Here is a 26,900-nt window from a genome sequence, read left to right on the forward strand (position 1 = left end):
CTTAGAAGAATCTTAAAAATAAGTCATCCTGGGATTTTGTTAGGAAATGCATTAAAACTAAATGTCAATTTGGGGAGAATCGACATCTTCATTGAGTTGAGTCTCCCAATCCGTGAACGATGTGTGACTCTCCATTTATTGAGATTCTCTAATGTATGTCATTAGTGTTTTATAGTTTTCCGCATACACGTTCTTTATGTGTTATGTTAGATTTACACCTCAGTATTTCATTTTCTTAGTAAGTGATTAAATGATACTGCATTTAAAAAAATTTTTTTTAAATATATTTTATTGATTTTGTACAGAGAGGAAGGGAGAGAGATAGAGAGTTAGAAACATCAATGAGAGAGAGTCATCGATGAGCTGCCTCTTGCACACCCCCTACTGGGGATATGCCCGCAACCAAGGCACATGCCCTTGACCAGAATCGAACCTGGGTCCCTTCAGTCCCCAAGCCAATGCTCTACCATTGAGCCAAACCGGTCCCGGCTGATACTGCATTTTTAATTCCACACTATCATTGCCAGTGTATAAACATGTAGTTGATTTTTCTATGCTTGTCTTGTATCTTGTGGTTTTGCTAAACTCACTGAGTAGTTTTACGAGGTTTTCTTTCTGTTTGTTTGGTAGAGTCCTTGGAGTTTTCTACATAGACAATTGTGTCATCTGCAATAGGAACAGCTTTATTTATTCCTTTTTAAACTGTATGCCTTCTCCTCCCCTCCTCTTTTCTTCCTTTATAGAAATTCCAACACAATGTTGTTTTACAGAGGCACAAGCCAATGTCATTGCCTACTTTCTGAACTTGGGGGTAAGGCATGCAGTCTTTAAGGGTCAGGTTGGTTGTAGGGTTTTTGTAGATGCTTTTTTTTCAAGTTGGGGGAGTTCCCTCTATATCCAGTTTTCTGAGAGGTCTGGTGTTTGGCTTGGTTTTGTTTTTATCACAAATTCATTGTTGAAGTTTATCCAGTTCTTTTCCTGCATTCATTGATATGATCATGTAATGTTTTTCTGTAGCCTGTTAGTATAATATATTACACCAATTGATTTTTTTATTAGTGAATCATCCTATACCATTAGAATAAACTCCACTCCATCTTGGTATATATTTTTTTCATATATTACTAAATTCCATTTGCTAATATTTTGCTACAGATTTTTACTATATTAGTCTATAGTTTCCCTTGTAATTTTTTTGATTGGTATCAAGATAATGCTAATTTCATTATCTTGATACTAATGAATTAAGGAATGAATTAAGGAATGTTCCACCTTTTCTATTTTTTGGAAGAAATTTGTGTAGAATTGGTTTAAATGTTTGGAAGACTTCTCCAATGAAACCATCTGGACCTGGTGGTATTTTTTTGGAAGGCGGGAGGGGGGGAGTTTTTAAATTAAAAATTCCATTTTTTTAAGAGTTAAAAGGCTATTCAAATGATCTATTTCGTGCTGAGTGATGTGTAATAGTTTGTGTTTTCAACAAGGTGATCCATTTCCTCCTCCAGGTTGTCAAAATGATGTGTGTGGAGTTGCTCCCAGTGTTCTATTATTATCTCTGATGCCCACGGGGCCTGCTGATAGTCTGGTTTCCTTCTGGATATTGATAATTTGTGTCTTTTCTCTTTTCTCATTTTGTCAGTCTTGCTAGAGGTTTATCGATTTTATTGTGTCTTTTCCAAAGGACCCTCTCTCTTTGTTTTATTGATTTTTCTCTGTTGTTTCTGTTTTCAATTTTATTGATTTCTGTTCTGATCTTGGTTATTTCCTCCCTGCTGCTTGCTGTGGGTCTATTCTGCTCTCCTTTTACTTGAGTCTTTTGTGGGGGCTATATTACTGATTTGAGATTTCTCTCTTTTCTAATGTATCTATTTGGTGCCATAACATTTTTTCCCCAGCACTGCTACAGTTGTGCCCCACAATCTTGATATGTTGCATTTTCATTTTCATTCAGTTCCGTGTATTATTTTATTTTTCCTGATACTTCCTCTTTAAACCATGGATTATTTAGAAATGTATTTTCAGTTTCCACATATTTGGAGGATTTTCCCATTATCTTCCTGCTACTGATTTCCAGTTTAATTTCAATGTGGTTGGAATTATTTTCAAATTGTTGAGATTTGCTTTAATGGCCCAGGATATGCTCCATCTTGGTATGTGCTCCAATAGCTATTGAAAAGGAGGTGCAGCCGAAACCGGTTTGGCTCAGTGGCTAGAGCATCAGCCTGCGGACTGAAAGGTCCCAGGTTCCATTCTTGTCAAGGCCATGTACCTTGGTTGCAAGCACATCCCCAGTAGGGGGTATGCAGGAGGCAGGTGATGGTTGTTTCTCTCTCGTCGATGTTTCTAACTATCTCCTTTCCTCTCTGTAAAAAAATCAATAAAATATATTAAAAAATAAAAATAAAAAAGTGAAAGTTAGTGTTGTAATGTAACTATGGCTTTAATGGTAGCGGACTATCCTCTCACATTGATAGCATGTAGTTTCTTAGCCATTCTCTCCTGGACTATTATACTTGAATCGTTGCCAACATTGTCTTGCGTAGTTCCTTCAGCCCTTCTCTTAGTAAACATGGGGCTGGTTTCCAAGGGCCGGCTGATGTAGATATCACTGGGATCAACATTTCTGTGTAGAAAACACGGTGTCTTCATTTGGGAGGCATTTCTATGCCAGGATAACATTCTAGAACGGGGTGACGGAGGTAAAAGGGAAGCGGATTGTTCACCGTATATTGTTCAGAGCGCAGCTTGGGGTGTGTTTACAAGAGACGACGATGGACTTGTCTGCAGCCTCTGGACTCAAAGGGGCCCAGACACTCTCACTCCCGGCTCAGCCGGGGGCTGAGAAGATTCCCCAGCCTAACTAAAGCGGAGGGACCGCCAGGGTCCTCCCTGCAGGAGCCCCTCCTCCACCTGCAGGCCAGGCACCGCGCCTTCCTGTTCGTGTCATAGTCACTCACCTCCAGGGAATACTCACCAACTCCTGCGATGCTATATCTCATAGCTTTATGAGGATGCGTGTCCTAGCAATAAATCACTGCCGAGCACCTATGTGTGCTGTGCTTCAAGCGTGTGCAGCCTCTCTAAGTCACCACGGAGTGAGGGCTTGGCCTGCGCTGTTCAGAGGGGGTAGCCACTTGCCACCTGTGGGTCACTACCCTTAAAGGAACCAAAGTTAAACGTGGAGGTTCTCATTTGCCCTCACAACACGTCAAGTGCTCCAGAGCGCCTGTGGCCGGCAGCTATTGTGTCGGACAGTGGGGGTGACGGAGATTTCCCAGCAGCACTGAGCGTCCTGCGGGACGGGGCTGCCTCAACTGTTCCTCTTTGAGCCCAGCTGTCCCTGGAGGCTTGGTTTCATCTGCCTTTTTCCACAAGCGAATTCAGCCTTGGAATGAAACAGCTCCTCCTCCTCACAGGAGACATGGAAGAACACTGGTGTGAAGAGGCGGCGATGACAACTAACAGCCACACTGCCTCTCTGCTACCCTGAGCCCCTCCCACCGCCCTGAGGTGTGGGCACTACTCTAAGCATCAGCAGAAATGCCAGGAAAGAGCTTTGTCCCATTCACTGTAGGCAATTTGATGGGGAGAAATGCTTTGTGTCATGTGCTGCTCAGGGTCGAGAGAAACTTGGAGATTATGCCCGAGAAATAAAAGGCACCCATCGGATTCCTCTATAGGAATTTGGTTCTCTGTGAGGGGGCAGGCAGAGCGTAGGAAAAGCATCCTCCTCAGGGTATGAGCCGGAAGTGGTCCTGGAGGGCCTCGGTCCCTTTAAAAAGCCTCAGGTGATGTAGAACAGACTCACTCCCCACCCCCGTACACGGGGCCTGGGGGCAGCAGTCTTCGGAGAGAGGAGAGGCAGTGTGGCCTGGTGTCTCCCAGACAGAAGGCCAGAGGTCCGCTCAATGCTGGATGCCCCCTCTCAGGGCTGAGAGCACGCTCACGCCTCAGCCTTCTCACCTGCAGCGTGGGCACAGTGCCGCCTCACGTGGGCATTTGCTTGAAGCCTGCACTGAAGGAGGGGCAGGGGCTTCAGCAGTGCCACCGCCCAGCTCACTCCGAGCTGCATGCCTCTGTGGCCTTACTGAGATGGGTGCCAGCAGAGCCAACAAGGTGGCACCCACACTCCGTGGCCTCACGGTGCAGGCCGCATGGCCGCGAGGAGGAGCTTGCTCTGCTCTCCAAGAGGCCTCTCCAATGGCGGCTTTTCAGCTCCCCTAAGCCCGGGGCTGGTGGCTCACCCGGGGCTGCTGGGAGGTCACAGGATGAAGTCAGCCCTTTGGGGACTCCCCTCCACCCCTGTCCCGTGTCCCCCCCTCCCCCCATCTTGCTCCCAGCCCCCGAGCAGAGGAGATGATGGGAACTGGTAATCCGTGAACTGCTCGGTGCGGCCAGGAAGCGGCGGGGTGTGTCTGTGATTCTGCGTTCTGCGGAGCAGCAGCCCAGGTGTCGCCCCACATGCTGGGCTTTCCGCCTGTCTCGGCAAATAGTCAGGACTTAACACACCAACTCCAGGCCCTGGTGGCGCAATTTGCCATCTAAATTGTCACCTTCCGCAGACCAAGACGTAAACAAGATGAGCGGGGACTTCTCTGCAGCCTGGTGCTCCCCTTCCTCCCCAGGAAGAGGGAGGGGAAGAGGCCGAGCCGGGGGGGGGGGGGGGGGGGGGGGGGACATTGCACAGGTTCCTGCTGTGGGCCCAGGGGGAGCCAGGCACTTAGCGTAGCCGGTGCTGCCTTCTATGTCTTTAGGGCCAGCCTCCCCCCGCCCCCCCCACCTCCCCTGGGAGGGAGGAGCAGCCATCCCTTCCCCGCCATGCCCGTGGGGAGAGTGAAGGTCAGGGTCAGCTACTCAAGGGCAAAGAGCTGGAGAGTTGAGGAGTCACCCTCTGCCTTGGTGGTTCTGGCTCCAGCTTCAGGCTTCTTCACGGACTCAGGTCTCAAAACAGATCCAGGGGATGGAGTCCATGAGAGCCTGTGGCCGACTCACTACTGAAGTCCACGCGGGCCTGTGGCCAGCCCACCCCAGGGACATGCTCCCCCCCCCCCCCCCCCCCCCCCCGGTGTACCGCACGCCCCAGCAGCTGTGGTCCTTTGCTTGGAACAGCCACACCTGCCCCTCTCCCTTGGGTCTGTCAGGGCTCCTGTGGCTCTCTGCTCACAAGAGCCGGAAGCTGGGAGTTTCTGACCTCCCAGGTGGCCCTTCGCCAAGGACCGGCTGACTGGGGACCCTGAAAACCCAGCGCCATGGCCTAGAGGCAGGACAGACTGAGGTGTGACGTGCAGAGCGCACCATGGACCCGGTGGAGGTGGGAGCTCTGCCTGGGCTCATGGTCTGGCTGGGCCCCTCACCCTGTGCTGCTCCCCACCCCCAACTCCCACTTCCTGGTGGCCTCTGGGAGCACCTCCCTATTAAATCTCCATTCCCACGCATCCCTGATGCACCGTCTGCTGCTGACAAGTCCACCCCGACAGAGAGCGTGTCCCCGGGGCAGGCAGCCTGCCAGTCTCTGGGACAGAGCTCACTGAACGGCTGTCTCTTCTCCTTCATGAATAGAGGCCAAGGCCTCTCCTGCGCCTCCACCGAAGTGCCTGCCATGGACCTTTGTCCGGTCGATGAGTACAATGGGAAGGGCATTTGGATGCATAGTGAATTTTAAAACCTCACCTCCAGAAAGTGTCTGCTCGCCCTAACTGGTTTGGCTCAGTGGATAGAGCGTCGGCCTGTGGACTGAAGGGTCCTAGGTTCGGTTCCGATCAAGGGCATGAACCTTGGTTGCAGGCACATCCCCAGTGGGAAGGATGCAAAAGGCAGCTGATGGATGTTTCTCTCTCACTGATGTTTCTAACTCTCTCTCCCTCTCCCCTCCTCTCTGTAAAAGAAAAAAAAAAGTCTGCTTTTCCCAAAGAGACAACCAGCTTAGGGTACCCGTCAGTCACATCCATTCTATTCCTCAGTCGCTCAGCTCCCACCTGCCCGCCTCATGGGGAAGACAGTGCCTCCTCGGGACCTGCTCCGTCTCCAGCTCCCAATGCCCCTGGGCCTGCCTCAGACGAGAAGGTCCGGCCAGCTTTTAAATGCTGGTGGAGAGAGAATAAGAGTCCACTAGGCATCCCTCGTACCATGGCTTCTGTGGCTGCCACATGGTCCTTCGGGGCTGTGGTCAGGGCCACAGTGGCCACGCAGGCTGCAGCCCAGCTCCAGGGCTGCTGTTCCCACACACGGCCACGTGCAAAGAGCACCTTGTGCGCCTGTGCACAGCGGCCTCACCTGTGCAAGGCCCGCACGGCCAGGTAGCAGTTCTTTAGAGCTCCTCTCCCCACCTTCCCCTCCCGGACCCCCTGCTGGTGAGCCTGGGGCAACAGCCCGGCCTCCCTTCCTCCTTGGGGAGCTCACCTCTTGGCACCCTCTGGCCAAGGGGCCTCAGTCAGGTGACCCAAGGCACCTCTGAGAGCCTGACACACTCCTAAACACCAGCCGCTTGGAGCTCCATCAGAAGCATCCCCTCTGTTCTCCTGTCATCCAGCTCCCACCTTCTCACCCCTCCTCTCAGCCCATTGTAGACAGATTGTGTCCTCAAAACTCAAATGTCGAAATCCTAATCCCCAGAACCTCTGAATGTGGCCTTCTGGGGGATAAGGTTTTGAAGACGTAATTAAGGTAAAATGGGTCCTATGGTGGGTGGGGTCCACCCCAGCCTGGTGTCATTACCGGGAGAGGAGACTAGAATGCAGACATGAAGAGAGGGAAGGCCATGGCAGGGCACAGGGACAAGACAGACATCTCTGAGGAGAGAGTCCTCGGAAGAAAGCAAACCCGCAACACCTTGACTTCAGGCTTTTGGCCTCCAGAGCCATGAGACCATCCATTTCTGTCATCAGCAAAGCCCTCTGTGGTGGCAGCCCTGGCGAACAGAGAGAGAGAGCTCCTTGCAAACTTCCCTGCCACCGTCCCTCCGTCCGGCTCTGCCTCCCCAGGGGTGTCTGCCTCTCCCCTAGGACGTTAGGGCCTCCCCACCTGGCATTTTCATGACCAAGAGAAACTGTTCTCACGTTCAAGGTGGCTTCCTTCACGCCCCCAACCGGAGGAGGGCTGCCAGCTCTTCCACTGCGTTTCATTCCCACAACAAAGCCACCCCTCCCCCCAGCACCCCCCTCCCCCATTCAGGCCTAAGAGCTTTGGCTCTCACCTTGCTCCGTGAAGGAAGTGTTGGTTCTCCCAACGCTGAGCGATGAGTGTGGTAACAACACCACTTGTTTCTCTGTTTCACCCTCTGGAATTGGAGAGGAAATCTACCGAATGTTATTTTTTTTTTAAAATATTTTTTTTTTTACCTGTCTGGAAGGAAGTCACTCCTCTCACACGCAGAAAAGTAACATGAATATTATGTCCCTCACGTTCAGAGCTGTCGCGAATGCCTAAGGGACTTCCCCCAGAAAGATCCAAAGCGACACGGGGCCCAGAGATGGGAGTCACTGCCAATTTGGTTCCCGGGGTCACACAGGGATGGAAGGCGGTGGCATGGGGAGCGGGAGGCTGGCGTTCCCTCCCCGTTCACAGGGCCGCAGTCCACTTTGCATTTCCCAAAGGCCATAATTATTTCCTGGAGAAGGAATTCACATGACCCAGATAGTTAATGCAGTGAGATTGGCCCGAGAAGTATTTACTTAAAAGGCAGTTCTGTCTAAAAGGACATCACAACACGGTCAGGGCTTGCTCTCATTGCCTGGAAAACGCAGGTGCCAGACCCAAGGCTGAAACCTGTTGTAATTAGAGAGAGCGGGAGAGTGGGGAGTTTGGGAGGCAGAGAGAAGGAGAGGGAGAGGCAAAGAGAGGAAGGGAGATGGGGAAGGGAGGAGAGAGGGAGAGAGGGTAAGAGGAAAGGAGGGAGGGAGGGAGGGAGGGAGAGAAGAAGAAAGAAAGGAAAACAGAGAGATTTCTCATGAGCTACCCAATGCGATAACCAGAACAGGGTTGTCCATGAGCCCCCTGACTCCAGCTGAGGGCAGGCCTCAAAGACTTAGACTCATCATAGACCTTCAGTGAAGGTCCTAGGCACACAGCAAAGGCCATACACACTCAGTGAAGGTCAATCACACCACCGTCTGGCCAATGAGAGTCCAAGGACTCAAGGCAACATGAAAAAAAAACACATCCTACCGACCCATAATTTGAGGCATTATATTTCTATCCACAGGAAAGTATATAAAAATGTTCACTTAAATAGGTGTCTATGAAGGTGGGTAGGAATGCAGGATTTAAGTGTGAAGGGGAACCTTTCATTTCCTTGAATTCCAGTCTATGTGTGTGACATGGAGAGGAGCCTGTCCCATGGACCAACATTTTTGCAAATCCAAGAACAGAGCTGGTCTTCCAGTGACTTTCACCCAAGAAACCAGTCCTACTCCTTCTAGGGGGACCCTATGTGTCAGGGACCATGTGGTACAGAAGCTCACCTCTCACCTCACCCCGCTCCAGTTTCCTCCTCTGCAGAGCATGAGGGGCCCAGCTGAGAACCTTGTGCACCCGATGCTGCCTGGAGGGGAGTCCACAGCGAAGCAAGAACCCCTCCCCCGCCTCCTCCGGCTCCACGAGTGGGCCAGGCTACCGAGAGGAAGGCCGGTCTGGATGCACCTTCCCACACATCCACGTGTGAAAGGCATAGCTGGGAGGTCAGCAGGACCCCAGTTCCACTTGCCCGTCTGCCCTCCCAGTCAGAACACAGGCTCCTTGTCTCGCACAGGGCATCTCTGTGTGACCGCGGGCCTGGGCACAGAGCCAGCAGGGAGCAGACCCTTGATAAATATTTGCAGATTGTCTGCGGGGCAAGGCCTGACTTGAGCCAAGTGCGTCACAGACCTGCCACCTCTCGGCCTGCGGCTACCTTTCAGTCCTGGGTGCCACAGGCGGAATGTGACTTCTACCAACTGTGGATGAGAGAAAAACCCTTTTTCGTGGGGGGAAGAAGCCCAGGTGGGTCTCTGGAAGGCCCCCAGGCCACGGGGAGGGGCTCCGGGTAAACATCGCTGACCTGGCCTTTCTGGAGACGTGGAGCAGGGCCTGTGGAAGCTGACGTGCCTTGCCGGTGGGGCCATTGTCACTCGGGATGTTCGCAGCGGGGCCCGCGGGAGAAAGGGCGGAAGGGAGGGCAGGAAATCCCTGCGGAGCCCACACTCTGCAATGACGCGGAGCCCTGGCCACGCCCGGCCACCCGGCAGCTCCAGTGGGCAAACAGCTTCCTTTTGTGGTCTGGCCCTGGCCGGCTGCCAGGGCTCCAACAAGAGCCTTGTGATGTGCGCTGCTGAAATGTGTTGGTGGCGCGGAATGGCATGTCTAACTCGTGTTTAATGGCCCTCAGCATTTACGTCTCTTTCCCACGCCCACGGATGCAGACCGGCTGCCTGCGGGGAGCGGCGATGTCCAGCCGTCTCCATGGCTGGCCATGTGGCCGGGGCTGTCTCAGGTCACGCTTCCTTTCAGCCTTAACCTTGCCCTCAGTCCAGCCGCGGGTGTGCCTCCCTTGAAGGAGGACGGAGAGAAAGCCAAGGAAGCTGGACTGCCGACAGCTGCTGGACGGCGGTGGTGTTTTTCGCCTTAGTGAGATGTGGGGGCCCCTGTTTCACAGGGAGGGAAACTGAGGCCCAGAGAGATTAAACCTTCGCTCAGGGTCACACAGCTGGGACATGGGGAGCAGGGACTCAACCCAAGCCTGTCTCCTATGCCACCCTCCCCCTCTCCCCGCCCCCTTAAGAGGACCATTCTTCCCGGGATCCTTCTCCTTAGGGACAGAGGCCCACTGACCACACCAGCCTCACAGGTCGCCTGACAACTGGAGCCTGAGAAGGGTCAGGAGGAGCAGGTCAGTTCCCTCCAAGCTCTGCTGGCTATAGGGCATTTGGCTTGATCTGGGTTGTCAATTCTCCAAGTACAGAAGCTTCGGCGCTTATTCTTTTCCTGCTGTTTTGTTGTTGTTGTTGTTGTTTTTCTATTGCTTATTCATAAAGGCGGCTCCTGCCCACCAGTCTCTGTGGAGACACACTTTGGCTCCAGCCAGGGCCCTGGGTGGTCTCCGGGAAACCCAGACACGGATGCTGGGTGATGCTTCCTACAGCGGCGACCTGCCCTTTACATTCCTTCAATGCACACGAGCTGGGAGGAAACTCATCCAACCGCACCGCCCTGTCTTGGGCTCAGTTCCCCAAACAGATCAGATAGAACAGGTTTACCGGGGAGTAGGGGTGGCATCTGAGAAAGCCCCAGTAGGTAGCAGGGAAGTGCGAGAGGAAAGGAAAGAAAGGCCCTATAACAGGGGGTTAACCAGTCCGTCACTCCTGCGGGCGCCGGTTCTTTGGAAACCGTGTGGGACACTCCTCAGAGTTGTGCCATCCAAGGGACCAGGAAGCGGGAACCTTTATCTGCCAGTCATTGGGTGCAGACTGCTCCCAGACAGGCCAAACCCGACTGTGACCCAAGTCCCCTGGCGGAGAGAGCCGCCCAGGCCCGAGATCAGGCCCTGGCAGCAGGTATGGGAACGGTGAGTGCCACGGGGACATGGGCAGGTGCCCCCCATGGCGGTGCCGGAACCAATCCCAGGCGTACAGGACCGAGCTCTCACCCACTTTCCAGTCTCCTCCTTGTGGATGTGCGTGTGGAAGATGCTGCAGCCAGAGCACCTTGTCTGTCTGCACACACACCTTCTCGGCGTCTCAGGCCAGGGAGAGAGGAAGCTGGGGTCACCGCCCAGGTTGGGGGAGCCTGGGTGAATACAGTTGGGACACTTGGACTTGTAATCAATCAAAGGCCAGCCTTCCAGCGAGGAAAGAAGGTGGACCCAGAGGCCCCTCCCTGCACTCGGCAGGGAGCTAAGGCTCAGCGGCCGCTGGCCAAGCTGAAGGGCTGCAGCAAACGCCTGCTCACGCCGCAGGATTTACACACTCCCCCTGGGGATTGTCCACGAAAGCCAGGGTGACCACCAGGAGGGCAGGGGTATGGGAAGAATGGGTCTCTGAGGCTGCTATGTCCCTGCCTTTCCATCCTAGCAAGACGCCCAGGGCCTCCTGGTCCTTCCCTTCCCTCTTGCTGTGTCTGTCCAGCTTCCCTCTGCTTCTCCCTGTGGCCTCTGTCCCCATTGGTTTCTCTTCCTGCCCCCAACCCTTCTCTCTCTCCCCAACCCCTTCTCTCTGTGGGCCACTAGGACTGTAAGAATGCCCAGGAGTCTGGAGTCTGTCTTCTCTTTCATTCTCTCTCTCTCTCTCTCTCTCTCTCTCTCTCTCTCTCTCTCTCTCTCTCTCTCTCTCTCTCTTCTCTCTCCATCCCACCCCCCACTCTTTCCTGGGCTCCCCTAGGCCAGTGGTAGGCAAACTGCAGCTCGGAAGCCACATGCGGCTCTTTGGCCCCTTGAGTTTTTAGCAAAGGCCAGCTCAGGAGGACCCTAATTAAGTTAATAACCATGTACCTACCTATATAGTCTTAAGTTTAAAAAATTTGGCTTTCAAAAGAAATTTCAATCGTTGTACTGTTGATATTTGGCTCTGGTGACTCATGAGTTTGCCAACCACTGGGCTAGGCTACCCCCTTGCCTTTCCCCCCACCCTCCGCTCCCATCCTCCACTAGAGACTTGTGCATATCTCCAGGGAGATGAAGTTTCATGGTGGAAGCTGTTATAACCACAAGAAGGATGCAGGGTGCATGCACCCAGGCAGTGTGCAGGCGGCCCGTCCACAAGGCCTGCTCCCAAGGCCAGTGGCCAGCAGCCCTCCATCCCCCGCCTCCTGTCAGCCCTGATCAACATTTCAAAAGCACAGGCCTACAGTAGGTTCCTGTAACTCGCCAGGGCAGCGCCTGCCACGGGAGACAAGCCGCATTCTTCTCTCGGAGTGAGCGAGCTATTTTTAAGAACGCGCCCCCCGCCCCCCCCTCGTTCGTTTCCAGTTCCCATTCCAGCCCAGGCACTGAATTAGATTCTTTCTTCATTTTGCAGGCTCCCCGTGTCTGTTATTATATAAAACGGGCTCAGCCCTTGAGGAGTTGGCATCTGACACCCGCAGCGTCTGAGTGCTCAGAACAGAGTGGGGAAGGAGTAAACAGAAGGGGGCGGGGAGGGGGGGGGGAATGTTCTGTTTCCGCTCCAGCGAGAGGGGAACCGTCAGGAATTAAACAGCCACCGAGTTCTTGGAGTTCATCTTTAATATTCCTGGGGACCTGCCTCCGCCTCCGTGGATCCCAGGGCTGCAGAGCTCCGAGTGATGCTGGCGCCTCTCACAAGATATCACACCTCCGATTACGCTGTAAAAAACAAAAAAAGTACCCACCACGGGGAGTTCTTAGTGATTAGACTGAAGAAGAAGAAGGAGGAGGAAGAGGAGGAGGAGGAGGAGGAGGAGGAGGAGGAGGAGGAGGAGGAGGAGAAGGAGAAGGAGGAGAAGGAGAAGGAGAAGGAGAAGGAGAAGGAGAAGGAGAAGGAGAAGGAGAAGGAGAAGGAGAAGGAGAAGGAGAAGGAGAAGGAGAAGGAGAAGGAGAAGGAGAAGGAGAAGGAGAAGGAGAAGAAGAAAGGAAGCAGCGAAGGTGCTCATTGCTATTTAGAGGGAAATGACGGAACAGGTTAGCCGAGCCTTCCTTCGCTGCCAGTCCTGCCTGGTTTCCACACACGCCCATCCTCTGATGGCTCTCTCCTACCCGCCCTAGGGCCAGGGGGTGGTGTCAGATAAACATCGAGGGATGCAGGTGGCATCAGAGGGTGAGGGGGAGAGAGACTGGGTGCCTGGCGCCCTGGCTAGTGTGCCCCTCCTGCCAGCAGCCATTCCCACCCCCAAGGAGAGGAGCCGGGGGGTGCACGCAGATGACAGGGTTCTTCCTCTACGCTACACATATTGCACGCCTTCCGAGTGTGGGTGTGTCCGGAGGTGGAGCCCGAGACCAGGATGCCAGTGGGGGCAGTGTACCTGGGAGGGGATCCCGGAAACACCTGCAGGGAAGCGGAGAGTGATGGGGAGCAGGCAGCCAGCAAAGAGCGTGCTGACAAGCAGGCCACCGCCACGGGCACCTGGGGCTTCGCCCTCCTGGGCACCTCTGGGAGCCAGTGCAGAGCCCACGTCTCAGACCCCTTACGCCAGAAGGGTGAGGGAGCAGGAATCTTTGTCTACCACTCTGCCCGTCCTTGGCTGAGGGCTCCTGGAGGAGGGGTCCATTCTTTCACTTGGAGCTTGGCACACTGGCTGCAGAGGACACGTCCAGTGAGGAGACCCAGGCGGTGACTCCTGGAGCCCATGGCAAGCATATGGCAGGAGTCATGGTACCCACAGCTAGCCTCAGTGCCCCAGATCACTGGTAGGCAAACTGCGGCTCGCAAGCCACCTGCGGCTCTTTGGCCCCTTGAGTGTGGCCCTTCCACAAAATACCACGGCCTGGGCAAGTCCATTTTGAAGAAGTTGCATTAGAAGAAGTTTAAGTTGAAAAAATGTGGCTCTCAAAAGAAATGTGAATCATTGTACTGTTGATATGTGGCTCTGTGGACTAATGAGTTTGCCGACCACTGCCCCAGATCATGTGTGTTGGGTTTATCCGCGTCACGAGGAAAAGTGGGAATCTAAACTTAGGATTTCAACACGGCCCTTCCTGCCCCAGTGCTCTTCCTGTCAGGTTTCTAGGCGTCAAGCCACAGGGGGTCCAGAGGTCTTTGCCCCAACACCCGAGTCACAGGAGGTTTGATCAAGAAAGGGTTTCTCCTCCTTTTGCAGGAAGAGTTGCCTGGATATAAAGCCCCATCCTCACCCCAGCCTGCCTGCAGGACTTCCTGAAACTGTCAGATCCTTCATCTTTTCCTCCAGCACCTGTGGACCTGGAGCCGCATCCAAGCAAAGCAGAGCAGGAAAAAGGAGGGAGATGAGTCACTCCCCAGCTGCCTCCCTGCCAGTGCTCCTCTCTCATTGGCGTTTCTTCCCCAAACAAGCAGCATTGGCAGAAACCCTGAAGGTTTAGGGCACGCCTCCCCTCCTGGCTGCGCGTTCCAGAAGTGTGGCACCTGGACCCAGAAGGTGGCAGATGCTCAATGAGCTTTTCTTAAAGGCGTGAATGGGTGCCGCGGACGCTTAATTTAGAAATTCTTTTGGTCCCCTGTTACCTACAGGATCAAGTTCAAACCCCTTAATAGGATTCTTCAAGACCTTTTCCAGTTCTACCCATCCAAGATTCATGCCTTGCCATTCCTCTATGTGGGGCAACTGGTCGTTTGGCCAAAAAACGTCACCATTTTCAGTTCTTTGGGCTCCGCATGTGCTATTTCCTCTGCCCGGAAAGCTCTTCCCCTTTCTGTGCCTGTGAAAGGGCTACTCCTAACCCTTCAAGACCCACCTCAAACGTCCCCTCCTCCATGATGTCATCCCCAACTCCTCTAAGCGGTACGAGAGGACCAAATAGGCAGACCCAGCATGTGTTTGTGGCAAACAGAGACAACCAATGCTCTTTTAAAACACTTTTGACATTTACAAAATATAAGACAGCTAAGTACCCAGGAGGGAAAATACTCTGAACTGGTTTGGCCTTGTTTTAAGGAATCAAGCTTTGGAGCTAAGGGCCTCTAGAGACCTTATTATTTCTGAACTTCCAGACATTGCAATCATTGACTCATTCACTCATTCAGCACGCTGTGCAGGGCATCATGCAAGGTCTGTGGCCTGGGAGAGGCAGACACTCAGATGGGCCAGGCCCTGTCCTCCAGGCCACACACTCTGGAGGAAGTGACCAGCACATTACAGATCATTAAGATACTGCCAGGTCCCTGACGATTGGGAGGGCCTTCTCTAGAAATATAAATAATGACAGTCATGTATGATAACCCCCAACATAAATTAGATAACCAGGAGTTCACAGTGATATAAATAAATATTTGCATAAATAAATCAATGCCAGAGGAGGAAAAGCTCTTCTTCATTTATCCTAATTAATAAATCCACAAGGAATTATGGGAAATCAACATTTGTCCACCACCATGTTCTAATGGATTGTGGTGAGCCAGCACAGCCATGGCATACTCAGCCCCACCCAGGGCGCTTTATGTGCCACACCAGCTCAGCCAGGGTCAGTGACCCTGAGGGGGTGGCTAAAAGCTTAGAAAAGACAGACAAGAGAATGAAAGCTGGGTCTCGGTGGACACTGCATCCCTGATGGGGAGACAGTGCCACAGACTACAAGCCGTGTCTTTATTTTATAGCCAATGCCATGAGGCAAAGAAAGGGCGTGGTCAAGATGTTTATGACATTCTGGTGGGTTTCGATCCTACTCAATTACATGCACCTGATCAAGCTTTGTTTCCTTGCAGCCTGTATCACTCAGGCAAATGGGGCCACATGTTCGGACCATAGGCTCAAGCTTACAACTCTAGCTGTTGGATATAATTGTGCTGGGAGGCTCTGCCCCCAAGCTGGGCCTTGCACGTGGCCATGAGCGGACTGTGCCCTCTCAGCAGTTCAAAGCTTGAACCTGTCCAAACATTGTAGCCGCACCCCACAATGGATGTAAGCCACAATCAAATGCTAATGCTAAAACGAGTGGACAAATGTATGCTGGGAAGCAGGATATTCGCAGAGGCCCCCTTAATTAAGTGGTCCAAGCTAACATCGCCAAGGATAAGCTGACGCCATGCTCCTCCTGATACAATGCAGAAGGGCAGACTATCACTTCTGTGATATTTCTGCCAAAAATGCATAACTTGCATCCAATCACACAAACCCATATTAAGAGACATTCTACAAAATGACCAGCTAGCATTCTCCAAAAGTGCCATGGTCATAAAAGGCAAAGAGAGACTGAGAACGCACCCCAGATTAGAGGAGGCGTGGGAGACAAGGCAGCTAAACACAATGTGGGCTCCAGGACTAGAAAAGGACATTAGTGGGACAACTGGCAAAAGAAGAATAAAGTCTATAGATTGGCTAACAGGGTTATGTGGATGTGAATTCCTTGGTTGTGATCACCACACGGAGTCATGTAAGATGTTACCATTAAGGGAGGCTGAGTGATGAGTACGCAGGAACTGTGTACTATTCTGGCAACTTTTTTCTAAATCTTAAATTATTTCAAAATAATAAGTCAAAAATACGTTGGGGAGAAAAGCACCTGCTCTGTTCCCTCACCTCACATTATCACAGCCCTTGGGGATTGCTCTGGAATATTAGTTTTACTTATTTCCATCCCCGCATGCTTGTAAACATCTCCAGGGACTGTCTAATTCCCTCTGGGATGTCTGTGGAGCTGGTACAGGGAGGATTCCTAGCATCCCTCCTCCACCACCCACTGCTTGCTTTGTGGGGACTGTTGCTTAGAGATGGAAAGGAAGCTGTAGAGAAAAGTCTGGACTTAAAAAACAGTGCTGCTTAACTATCACCATGCCTTTTATGAAGAGGAAAGTCGATGCAGAGGTAGTGTGATCTGTAGGTTATCTGAGAAATGGCCACAATTCTCCACCCTTCCTCTCTTCATGTCCCTTTGCACTGTAATGCTCTAGATCCTGTCTCCTCCCCTTGGTCAGTGCTGACCTTGTACTTGCTAGGACCAATAAGCAGCAGGAGTGACACTGAGCCAGTTTTAAGCCAAACAAAAGAGGGCTTGCATATTTCTGCTAATCCTCCTGGAACCTGGCCCACCAACAGTGTAGAAACCTGAGCTAGCTGCTAGAAGATGAGAGGTCACATGGTGCAGAGACAAGCCAACAGCCAGCCAACCACCAACCAGACGAGTAAATGAAACAATACTGACCACAGTTGACCACAGGCTCTTGAGTAAGCCCAACCAAGATAAGAAGAACCACCCAGCTGAGCCCAGTCCTAATTGCTGATTCACAGCACTATGGACCAAGTAAATGGTTGTTGTTTTAAACCATCAAGTCTTGGCATTGTTTATTACACAGCAATGAATAACTGATATAGGTAGCTGGCTCCTACATCTCTACATCCTATATCTCTATAACTCTAGGCTCAGGGATTAATACTGATTATCTTCTCTTTGCCTAAAACAGACAAATGCAAAGGCACAGATCCTTATTTTAAAAAAAGGCAAGCTCCAAGACAAATAATACCAGAGGGGTCTTCTCTCCTAAGAGAAAAAAAATTGACCTCTCCCCCCAAAAGAAAAGGAATCCTTAAAAAGCAGTCCCATTGGATAAGGAAGAAAAACACAGTCAAGGTCAGCTGGCAACTTCCAGTAAGGGACCTTTGATGTATGGGGGGAGCTGCCCGGCCATGGAGGCAGAGGGGAAGTTGGTGGAGGAAGGTGGTTAAATACTGCACAAAACTGTCCACACCTCTCTCAGAGGGATGACCGACAGTCTCCAGAGGCTCAAGTTACATGAAGAACTCCGAGAGGAGTCAGATAGGCCAGGCTGAGGTCAGCAAAGTGGAGACATGCAACCCAAAGGACTTTCAGAGGGCAGGAGAGGGACATGGGCTGACAAAGGGTTGTCAAGGGTGAGGTAGGAGGGTGCATCAGAATCGGTGGGATCACCATGGCAGGCTGGGCAGGCCCCAGTCACAGGGCCTCTGGAGCCTGAGGTGCCTCCCAGAAGCTGGAAACAAGATGAGCAAGCCTCTCAGGAGACGGGACAACTGGCTAAAAGTCCAGGTTCACCCCGGCAGGAGCTGGTTTGGTTGAGCAACCCTCAGTCCATCGCATGTGCTGGGGCCCCTCCACAGCAGAATCCAAGGACACGGCTGAAGGGACTAGGTGGGCATAGTGCAAGGGGGTTGCGGTTCTGAATAGTCAGGGATATATCCTCAGAGAAACGGGACTGCGTGTGCTGAAGCCTTCCTCCCCGGAGAGAGCCTCCATCACTGCTCCCATTGAAATAACTTTCTAGGCCCAAGATGGAGTTGCTCCTGCCCGGGGCTCCACATCTGCAGACCGAAACCTAGATAATGTTCACATCCCTGTCAATGCTCGGCCTGACCAGAGATGCAGTCTATCCAGTCAGCCGACCCCCAAGCACCACGCCAGCTCTGGGCCTTCTCACCGCAAGCAAGGCTGACTACATGGTCCAGCCAACCAGGGATTCTCTGTGCTTGTCTTCCTTGTTCTCTAGGAGAGACAAAAGCAGGAAGGTTCCTTTTACCTGTCTCCTTGGTCAGGATTCAGCCTGTCTTTACCTGCTGGGGACACAGGTTCGCGTCCCAAGCTGACAACAGCTCGTCTGTGCTCCCAGGAAGTGCCTCCTGGCCCTGCGCTCAGAGGGAATCGCCTCCAGTGCTTCTTCCCCAGCTCTGCCCCATCCCAACAGAAGAGCCTTTTCCAAGAACTAGCTGTCAGAGCTGAGGCCCACAGCCCAGCTCACCGATCGTGAGAAAATGGCACTCATCCAATGGCAGACCGTCCCAATATTTGAATCGAGGAATGTCTGTGTGCTTCTGGGAGGAGGAGGAAGAAGGAAGAGAGGGAGGGAGAAGGGGAAAGACAGTCAAAATATATAGAATAGTCACCAATTCTTATAGCAGGCAACAGACCACAGAGGGGGAGGCTTTCCTGACAAAGTTCATCTCAGCAGGCAGGAACGACCTGCCCACACCCCTCACCCGGGTCTCCCTCCTGCACCATCCCAGGCCGTCTTCATGCCACTAGCCAAGCTCCCCAGAACGCCACTTGGCTGGGAGCGAAGGTTGGGTGTATGCCAGCCCAGCTCAGCTCTTTCTCTGTTTTCCCCACAAGATGTAAGACAGCTATTAAAATAAATAGCAGGGCTCTCAGCCACACACTCCCTTGTTAATGCCCATGATTAACCCTGAAGGAGCCAATAAAGGATAACCCTGTCATTAATTGATTAATGACGATCTCCCACTCCTGAGCCCGAGCCGTCCTGCCCCTCCAGGCCACCGTGAAGGGTCTAATGTGAGCTGGAGGGGAGAGTCGCCGTTCCTGGAGGCCCATCTGCTTTCAGGGGCTACCCGTGGACAGGTGGGCATGATGGGGGCCAAAGCTGATTCCTGACAGAAGGCAAGAACGTTCTAGAGTGGCTCAGATCGGTGCCAGGTTCATTTTCATTGGAGAAAGGCCCCTGTTCACATGGTCCGGGCCTCACGAGTGCATGGGCCGTGCTGTCACCTGCACCTCCCAACACAAGGCCACATCCTGTCTTTGACCAGAAATACCCATAACCATAGGTTCAGCCCTGAAACTTGCTTCATCCCACAGGGATGGAGCAGTCTTTCCCCAAAGAGACAGAGCCTCCTCGAGCCACCATTTCCAGCGGTGTCCCCCAAGAAACGGAGAAGCATCACCTCATAATTCGTCAGACATGCGACCCCCAAGAAGCTGGCCCCGAGATATGATTCAAGTGCAAGTGGTCCCTTTTGGAATAAAGGAGAGCGGGAAAGCTGGACAGGAACGGAAGAACAGCCGGAAGATGGGGCAGTGTTGACCCCTGGACTCTGGGTCACCAGAGCTTAACCCCTTTGGACATCTGGAAGCTGGTGTAAAAACACAGACCTCAGATGATTCCTAAATTACCTGGGGCATGTCTACAGCAACTCCTGCAGTCTTGGCTGAAGCGTGTGGGGGTGGGAGGGGAGGGAGTATTAACTCTCAGCCTTTCACATGGATGGGTCACGTGGGCTTTGGTGGCCAGAGGAAGCCTTCAGGAAAAACAAGGCAGTCCCCCAGCAGTTGGGAATGAGGCCAGCATGCGGCTGGAGTAGTGCAGACCCGGAGATCCAGCAGACAGACCCAGCACGCCTACGCAGGCCCCTCCGTGTGAATTACATCAGCAAGGATGACTTGAAATAACACTGAACTTGCACAGGCAGGTAGGGAAGGAGCCAGTGTTCCTGGTGAGGAAATGGGGGCTCAGGGAAGTCCTGTGGCTTGTCCACGATCACAGTTAATCCCAAATTCCAAGTGTTTGCGACTTGATCACTTGGCCAGAATGAGGAAGTGAGGAACAGAAGGATGGGCACGGGGTGCACAGAGGAAAGCCTCAAGGACATGTATTAACTATCACTTACTGAGCCGTTATCACCTGCTTGGGCTTGTTCTACATGCTTTACCTGATTTTCTTCATTTACTCTTTGCAGTAGCTCACGAGGTCAATACCATTCATTGCCCTACTTTACAGATGAGAAAACTAAGCCCAAGACCACACAACTGGGAAGCGATAGAGCTGGGGTACCAACCTGGGCAATCCGGCTCCTGAGTCCATGTTTCTAAGACTACCCTCCCCTGTTTCTCTGTATTCCTAACAAGCTTGCTCATAGCTGTGCCTGCTCTAAGACTGAAGCATGCTTCTTAAGATCTTTTGGCATCAGCAAAGAGGCCATAGCCAGCAATTCCTAAACCATCTAGCTGCCCAACCTGCCAGAGGCAGCAAAACACATAGACAGATCTGGCTCTGGCATCTGTAGCCTGGCGTTTAAATTCCAAGTTCTCTGTTCAATCATCCCACCAGGATTTTGATGGGCAGCCATGTGCCTGGCACTGTACTAGGCCCTGGGGTTAGAAAGATGAGACTGGTAGAAAAAACCACCACCTGGAATTTCTATATCTAGACAGTTGGTCAAGTATGATGATGGAATAGAGACATGTTCACATACAATACAATGACTCAAACAATTTATCTACCAAGTATCCTTTGTTAGAAAGCTCCTGGAAGATGTGTCTTAGCAAAATGAAAACATAAATCCATAAAGAGAATGAGCATCAGATAAATCAAGGAGGGTAGTGGCAAGACAGAATAACAGATCAGCACCAAATGTAGAAAGAAATTAAGAAAGAGGGGGACAGAGAAAAGAGAGCAACAATAGAGGGTTGAGAGGGGAATGATAATTTTTTAATGCATTTTAAAGAAATAATGATAAAATTGGCAGGTTTGTAGAAGTACAGGGCAGGGGTAGCGTATGGAGAAATTGCCTCAGATATACAGAAAATTAAACAAAAGGAATAAACAGAGCATACAAACGGACACATCCAGAAATAGTATATTTGATCAAAAGGAACAAATTTCTAGTTGTAAGATAAATAAGTTGTGGGGATGAAAAGTACAGCATGGTGACTATTGTTAACAATATTGTATTGTAGGGGGATAAATGCCGATGGATGGGATCTTGCCTTGGGGTGGTGAGCACACAATACAGTGTACAGATGACCTCTTGTAGAATTGTGCATGTAAAACCTGTATAATTTTGTTAACCAGTGTCACCCCAATAAATTCAATTGAAAATAGTATATTGTATATTTGAAAGTTGCTAAGAAAGTAAATCTTGAAAGTTCTCATCACAAGAAAAAATTGTAACTATGTGTGAATGTTAACTAAACTTTTTTGTGGTAGTCATTTCCACAAAATACACATTTATCAAATTATGATGTTGTACATATAAAACAAATACAGTGTTATATGTCAATTATATCTCACTTAAAAAGGGGAAGAACAATTTTTTAAAAAAAGAATCATTTATATAAGAGAATCAGTATGATAATATGATGTACATAATAATATGCATGTTACTTAAGGCAGAAAAAAAGTAAGAGGTAAAATTGGTTACTTTGGATATAGGGGGACTAATCAGGGGCCAGAGAGGGAATTCCTACTTTATATTTTAAGTTTTATAGTTCTATATGATTTTCCAACCTACTGATTTTTTCAAAAGGTAGAATTTACTTGAGAGGAATTTAAATTAATTTCTTTAACAATAATACTCATGCCCAGCTGGCATGGTTAAGTGATTGAGCACCAACCTATGAACCAGGAGGTCACAGTTCAAATTCTATGTCCAGGTTGTGGACTCAATCCCAAAGGGGGCATGAAGGAGGCAGCCAATCAATGGTTCTCTCTCATCATTGATGTTTCTATCTCTCTCCCTCTTCCTTCCTCTCTGAAATCAATGGAAATATATTAAAAAAAAAAAAAAAAAAAAAAAAAAAAAGACAACCAGGAAAGAGTGGAAAAAATTTTTGCTAAATTTCTTTAAAGTCTTAACCCAGTGGGAACATGTGCATTTCTCTTTATACAAAACTTTTATTATTAAGAAGTCAATCTCTCGCTACCCTTGCTATGTAAACATTGAACAGATCCTTAAGAATATTAAAAACAAAGTATTCTGAAGGGCTGCTAAGTGGAAGTCAGGCCCGGGCACCCATTTTGGCCAAAGAAGGCTAGTTTTGCATGAAAAGAGAGGGCACCATTATGAATAACGGTTATAAAAAAAATATGGCTTATTATCGAGGGCAAACGCCCTTGACCAACTCACCAGCAGCACTTTCTGGAGTATCCTCATCTCCTTATATGTGCTGAGGCCGACAAAGATCCAGATGAGTCTTGGGGAGTGTCCACACTGGTAGGAACACAATTCCACAATGAGCCTGGGTCAGAGGAGATCATTTCAGAGAAGTGCTGACACTGTGTCCAACTTGATTAAAGGAGAAACGTGTCCCCAAAGCTAGTTAAAAGACAAACATGGCATTCTTATCCCTGGGAAAATACAATTTTTATGAGGTAGAGCAATGTCTCTCCAAAATTGTATTACATGGTAAGATGGATGGCTTTCTGAGATGAAATGGGACAGATCTCGTGTAAGAAAAGAGGCCCTTTAAAATTACTTCTCTCTTTTCCAGGCATTTGGTTTTCCAACAGGACACCAGGGTGAACAGGAGTGCTGAGTCAGGCAAACTCACAGAACCATGACTCAGCCTCCCCGGCATTGACCTGGAGAGCACAGAAGCTCTGAGGTCTGTCCTGCGGGCCTCCCTGATCCTCCGGTTGGGATGAGAAAGTCCATGTTGCCACAAAATGTGAGAGCCCAAGTTCAACCACAAGGCTAGCACTGACCATGGGAAAGGCTGATTCACAGTAGCTTTGCAGCAGCAGGAAGCAGCAAAAGGCGATGTGAGTTCAGACAGGCCCAATGCTGAAGGCCCCTCTCTCCTGATTTTGGAAATATCACCTCCACCTCCTGGTTTCCCCTCTCCTTTTGCTTGGCTGAATTTCAGAACTAAAAGGAAACCTGCATGTGTCTCATCCAAATATTACTCTTAACATGCTGCTGCTACAACGTGTAATAATACTTTGTAGGATTATATTGCTGTACAAATTCCTCTCATGTACATTAATTCACTTGACCCTTCAAGCTACCCAGCGAAGTTGGCAGGGCATTTTATAGAAAACTGAGGTGCAAAGAATTTCAATGTCTTTCCTGAGAATACCCAGAAATAACTATTAGAGGAGAGGCCATGTTATTTCTACCCAGTGTTTCTCTATAAGGGAACAAAGTGGATAATAGCAAATGCATATAATAAAATAGTGCAATAAGCAGCACAAATAGGAACAGATAGGAATTGGGATAAGATATAGGGCTGGGAAGAAAAATATCTCCACAAAGTCCTGCATGGTTGCTATAAGTCAAGATATCCCGGGAGTCTAGGCGAAGAAGGAAACAAGGTTGGTCACATAGGTCTGGTTATAAAGGATGAGGCAAAGCCAAACTCCAGCATTCTACACAGAACTACCCGGAAAAGACTTGGATTCATTTTCGAATCCCAAGACCCAGAGCTGAGATCTGAAGGGAAGACCCCAAACAAGATGGCTCACCTGCTTTCAACAGAGCTTTTCATGTTCCCATAGTCTGCCTGCCCAGCCTTATCTATGATTCCATCAACTACCCAACATCCTCCCAATAAATCCTTTTAAATTAAACTAACAAATGTCCATTTCTGTTGCTTACTATCAAAGAACACTAACAGATACATAGAGGAAGGGTGGGGGTGAGTAGGCAAACTCTTACTACAAGCAACCAGCAGTGCTTATCAGAAACAGCTGGAGGGCTTTCAAACAATTCACGTACGCATTTATTTATTTTTTTTTAAAGCTTCCCTGGTGATGCTGATGCCCAAGCACAATTAAAAACCCCTCCTTCAGCTCCAACCGGTTTGGCTCAGTGGATAGAGTGTCAGCCTGCGGGCTGAAAGGTCCCAGGTTCAAGGTTAAGGGCATGTGCCTTGTTTGTGGACACGTCCCCAGTAGGGGGTGTGCAGAAGGCAGCTGATCGATGTTTCTGATTCTCTTATCCCTCTCCCTTCCTATCTGTAAAAAGTCAATAAAAAAATATTTTTATAAAACTAAAAGCTGGAGACCTGCCCACCTAGAGTGAGGACCACTCCTTCGCAGTGAATTGTGGCCAGACCTTCCGGCTTTGCAACAGAAGCCAGCATGCTGCATCATTTGTCAGAAATAGAAGGTAATCATAAAAAAAAAATAATAATAATTACAAGCAAAACAAAATTACTGAATTTCCTCTGGAAATTTTGTCTGCTTCAGGCTCTGAGCCTAAGATTGCAAAGAGATTCGAAGGATGGAGTAAAGGGTATCCACGTCAAATCAAGGCTTTCTCCTTCAGATAATCAATAGGAATATTGATAAAGACATGCCTTTATTATGATGTGACCCAATGCTAGTCAATGCTGGGTCTGGTGAACAGCACTGGGTGCCCCTTGTGCAGTTGTCCATCACATTGACCATTCTCCAGCCTCTGAATCTCCCCTCATGCCCAAGTTGGATCCCACACTCGCTGGTGAGATTTCTCTGTCTGCTTTGGCACAGCCAACTTGGAGGGCATTTTTATGCCATCTGGCCTGGAAGCCACTGTGAGCCAGCATTTTCTACATCATTGCTCACTCTCCATCTCTTTAAGTTTTCTGCTTCCTTTCTCCACTCCCGGACCCCTCTGCCCATCCCATGCAGGGTCCCGGTCTTCTTATCACCTTTTGCCCCAAATGAGAGGAAAGCAAAATGTCCAGCCATGACTGCAGAGCCCAGGGGGGTATTGTCACCTCCTCATGGGACAGATGGGCTACTCAAAGGGTCCAACTGTCCAAAGTCATGCAGGACACAGTTGACAGATCCGAGGGGCATTCACTCAGCTATTCATCCAATAGGCACTGAGGCCCTCTATCATATTCTCGGCATTGTTCCCTATGGGACATAGAGCGGGGGGGGGGGGGGGGGTGGAACACAAACAAATAAGCAAAGAGCTTGCTCTCCAAAAGCAAAAGAGAATGCAGGATGCTGTCTGACAGGAAGTGCCAGCATCTCACAGAAAGCTAATAAAGCTCTTGAGCAGGGAGGTGTCATTGTCACAAACCCATTTTTAGAAGGCAAGCAGTTAATCAGATGTACCAGCTAAGGAGCTGAGCTGTGGAAGGAGCCTCATGTACACAACATGCTGGGAGGATTAGCAGAGAGAAAGTGCAGAAGGAACATAGCTGCTCCCTCCCCAATGCTTTCTGCCGGGGGGACACAGCAGATGGGGATACCTACAAGTCACCATATCCCTAAGATAGCTGGCAGCTTTTCCTCTGCCTTCCAGCCACACAGGGGTGCCCTAAGAATGTCCTTCCTAATGGGCAGGGGCACCTCTCTGCTCAGCCTTATGTCCTCTGAGAGAATCTCCTGAGAGCTGGGATCGCAGTCTAGTTCCTGTTGTAGGTATCTATTGCTGTGAAACAAATATCCCAAACTTAATGGCTTAAAACAACTGACTTATGATCTCTTAGGAGCCTGTGTGCTCAGCGGGGGCAGCCCTCCATGGCATCTGTCCTATGATTCCATCAGATGGCAGCTGGAGCTGACTGAAGGCTCAGCTGTGCTGAATGTCCAAGTGGCCTCACTCACGTGGCTGGCAGTCCATGGTGGCTGTAGGCTGGGAGCTCAACTGGGGTAATTGACTGGGGCCCCTACAGTGTCTGCCCCATGTGACTTGGGCTCTCACATCCTGGAGTCTGGGTTCCAAGAGAGAGCAAGAGACCCAGGTGGAACCTACTGAGCTTCCTCTGACCCAGCCTTCATAGTCAGAAAAGCAATGTGCTGCCCCCGCCCCACCCCCTCATCCCCCCTGCTAGGTAAGCAGGTCTCTGATTCCAGCCCAGATTCAGGGAGGGAAACCAGCACCTCCCCCTTCAGGGGAGAAAGGACATGCATGATGGGGAGGGGAGAAATCAATGGCGGTTACTTTGAGAGATCATACAGTTCCCCAGACACAGGCCCACATGCAGGCGTGTGGGTAAGGGAATAGGGGAAGCAGCTCGGGGAACAGGAAGAAGCTGAGCCGGGGTGATTTCAGGCAACGTTCCAGTCTCGACCTGAATCCAGTGTAAACGATGCCTGAGAGTTCCCCCAAGGAGCTGAGCCTTCCTACTTCCACCACCACCAGTGACTGGCTGGTGGCCACGAGGGGACATCGCGGGTGTGAATAGCAAACACTTTCCTCTCCCCGCATGTGGACACGGTGGCCCCAGTCGCCCAGGGTGGTCCCCAGAAGTGGCCACAGCTGTCCTGAAAAGTAAAAGCACACAGATGGCGAGGGCAGGTGCACAGAAATGGTAAAGGGACTCAAGCTGACCTGAGCACAGGGCCCGCTTCGTCTGCTACCCCTGGCTCAGGTGGCTTGGGGAGAGAATGGGGATGGTAAGGCTTTGTCCTTGGCCTATCAGCATGCATTAGCTCATTTCATCCTCCCATGGTGGGCCCCGGAACCCCCATTCATGCTGAGAAAACCCATGCTCGGAAGGATCAGGTAACATTCCCACAGAGCAAGATGTGAGCCCAGAACCATATGGCCCTGAAGTCTGTCTCCTTCCTTAAACCACACTAAAGTCACAGAGAAGTAGGAAACTCCAGCTCACTGCTGCCTCTCACCACAAAATCTTGCTCGGATGGCCTTCGGGGAAAAGGCCCGGTTTCCCACCAGCATCTCACAAAAGCGTACCCGTCACAGAAGGCACCAGAGAGGGGGGGACGTGGCAAAGCCGAGCTGTTCTCAGAGATGCTGAGTGCTCCGTCCTCATCGAAAACGGTGGTTCTCAGCTTGGGGGGTGGAAAGGGTGCCCCGCCAGGGGACAGTTAGCAACGTCTGAGACATTTTGGATTGTCACA

The sequence above is a fragment of the Pipistrellus kuhlii genome, unplaced genomic scaffold (genome assembly GCF_014108245.1).
Source record: "Pipistrellus kuhlii isolate mPipKuh1 unplaced genomic scaffold, mPipKuh1.p scaffold_m20_p_11, whole genome shotgun sequence".
In the NCBI taxonomy this organism is placed as follows: Eukaryota; Metazoa; Chordata; class Mammalia; order Chiroptera; family Vespertilionidae; genus Pipistrellus; species Pipistrellus kuhlii.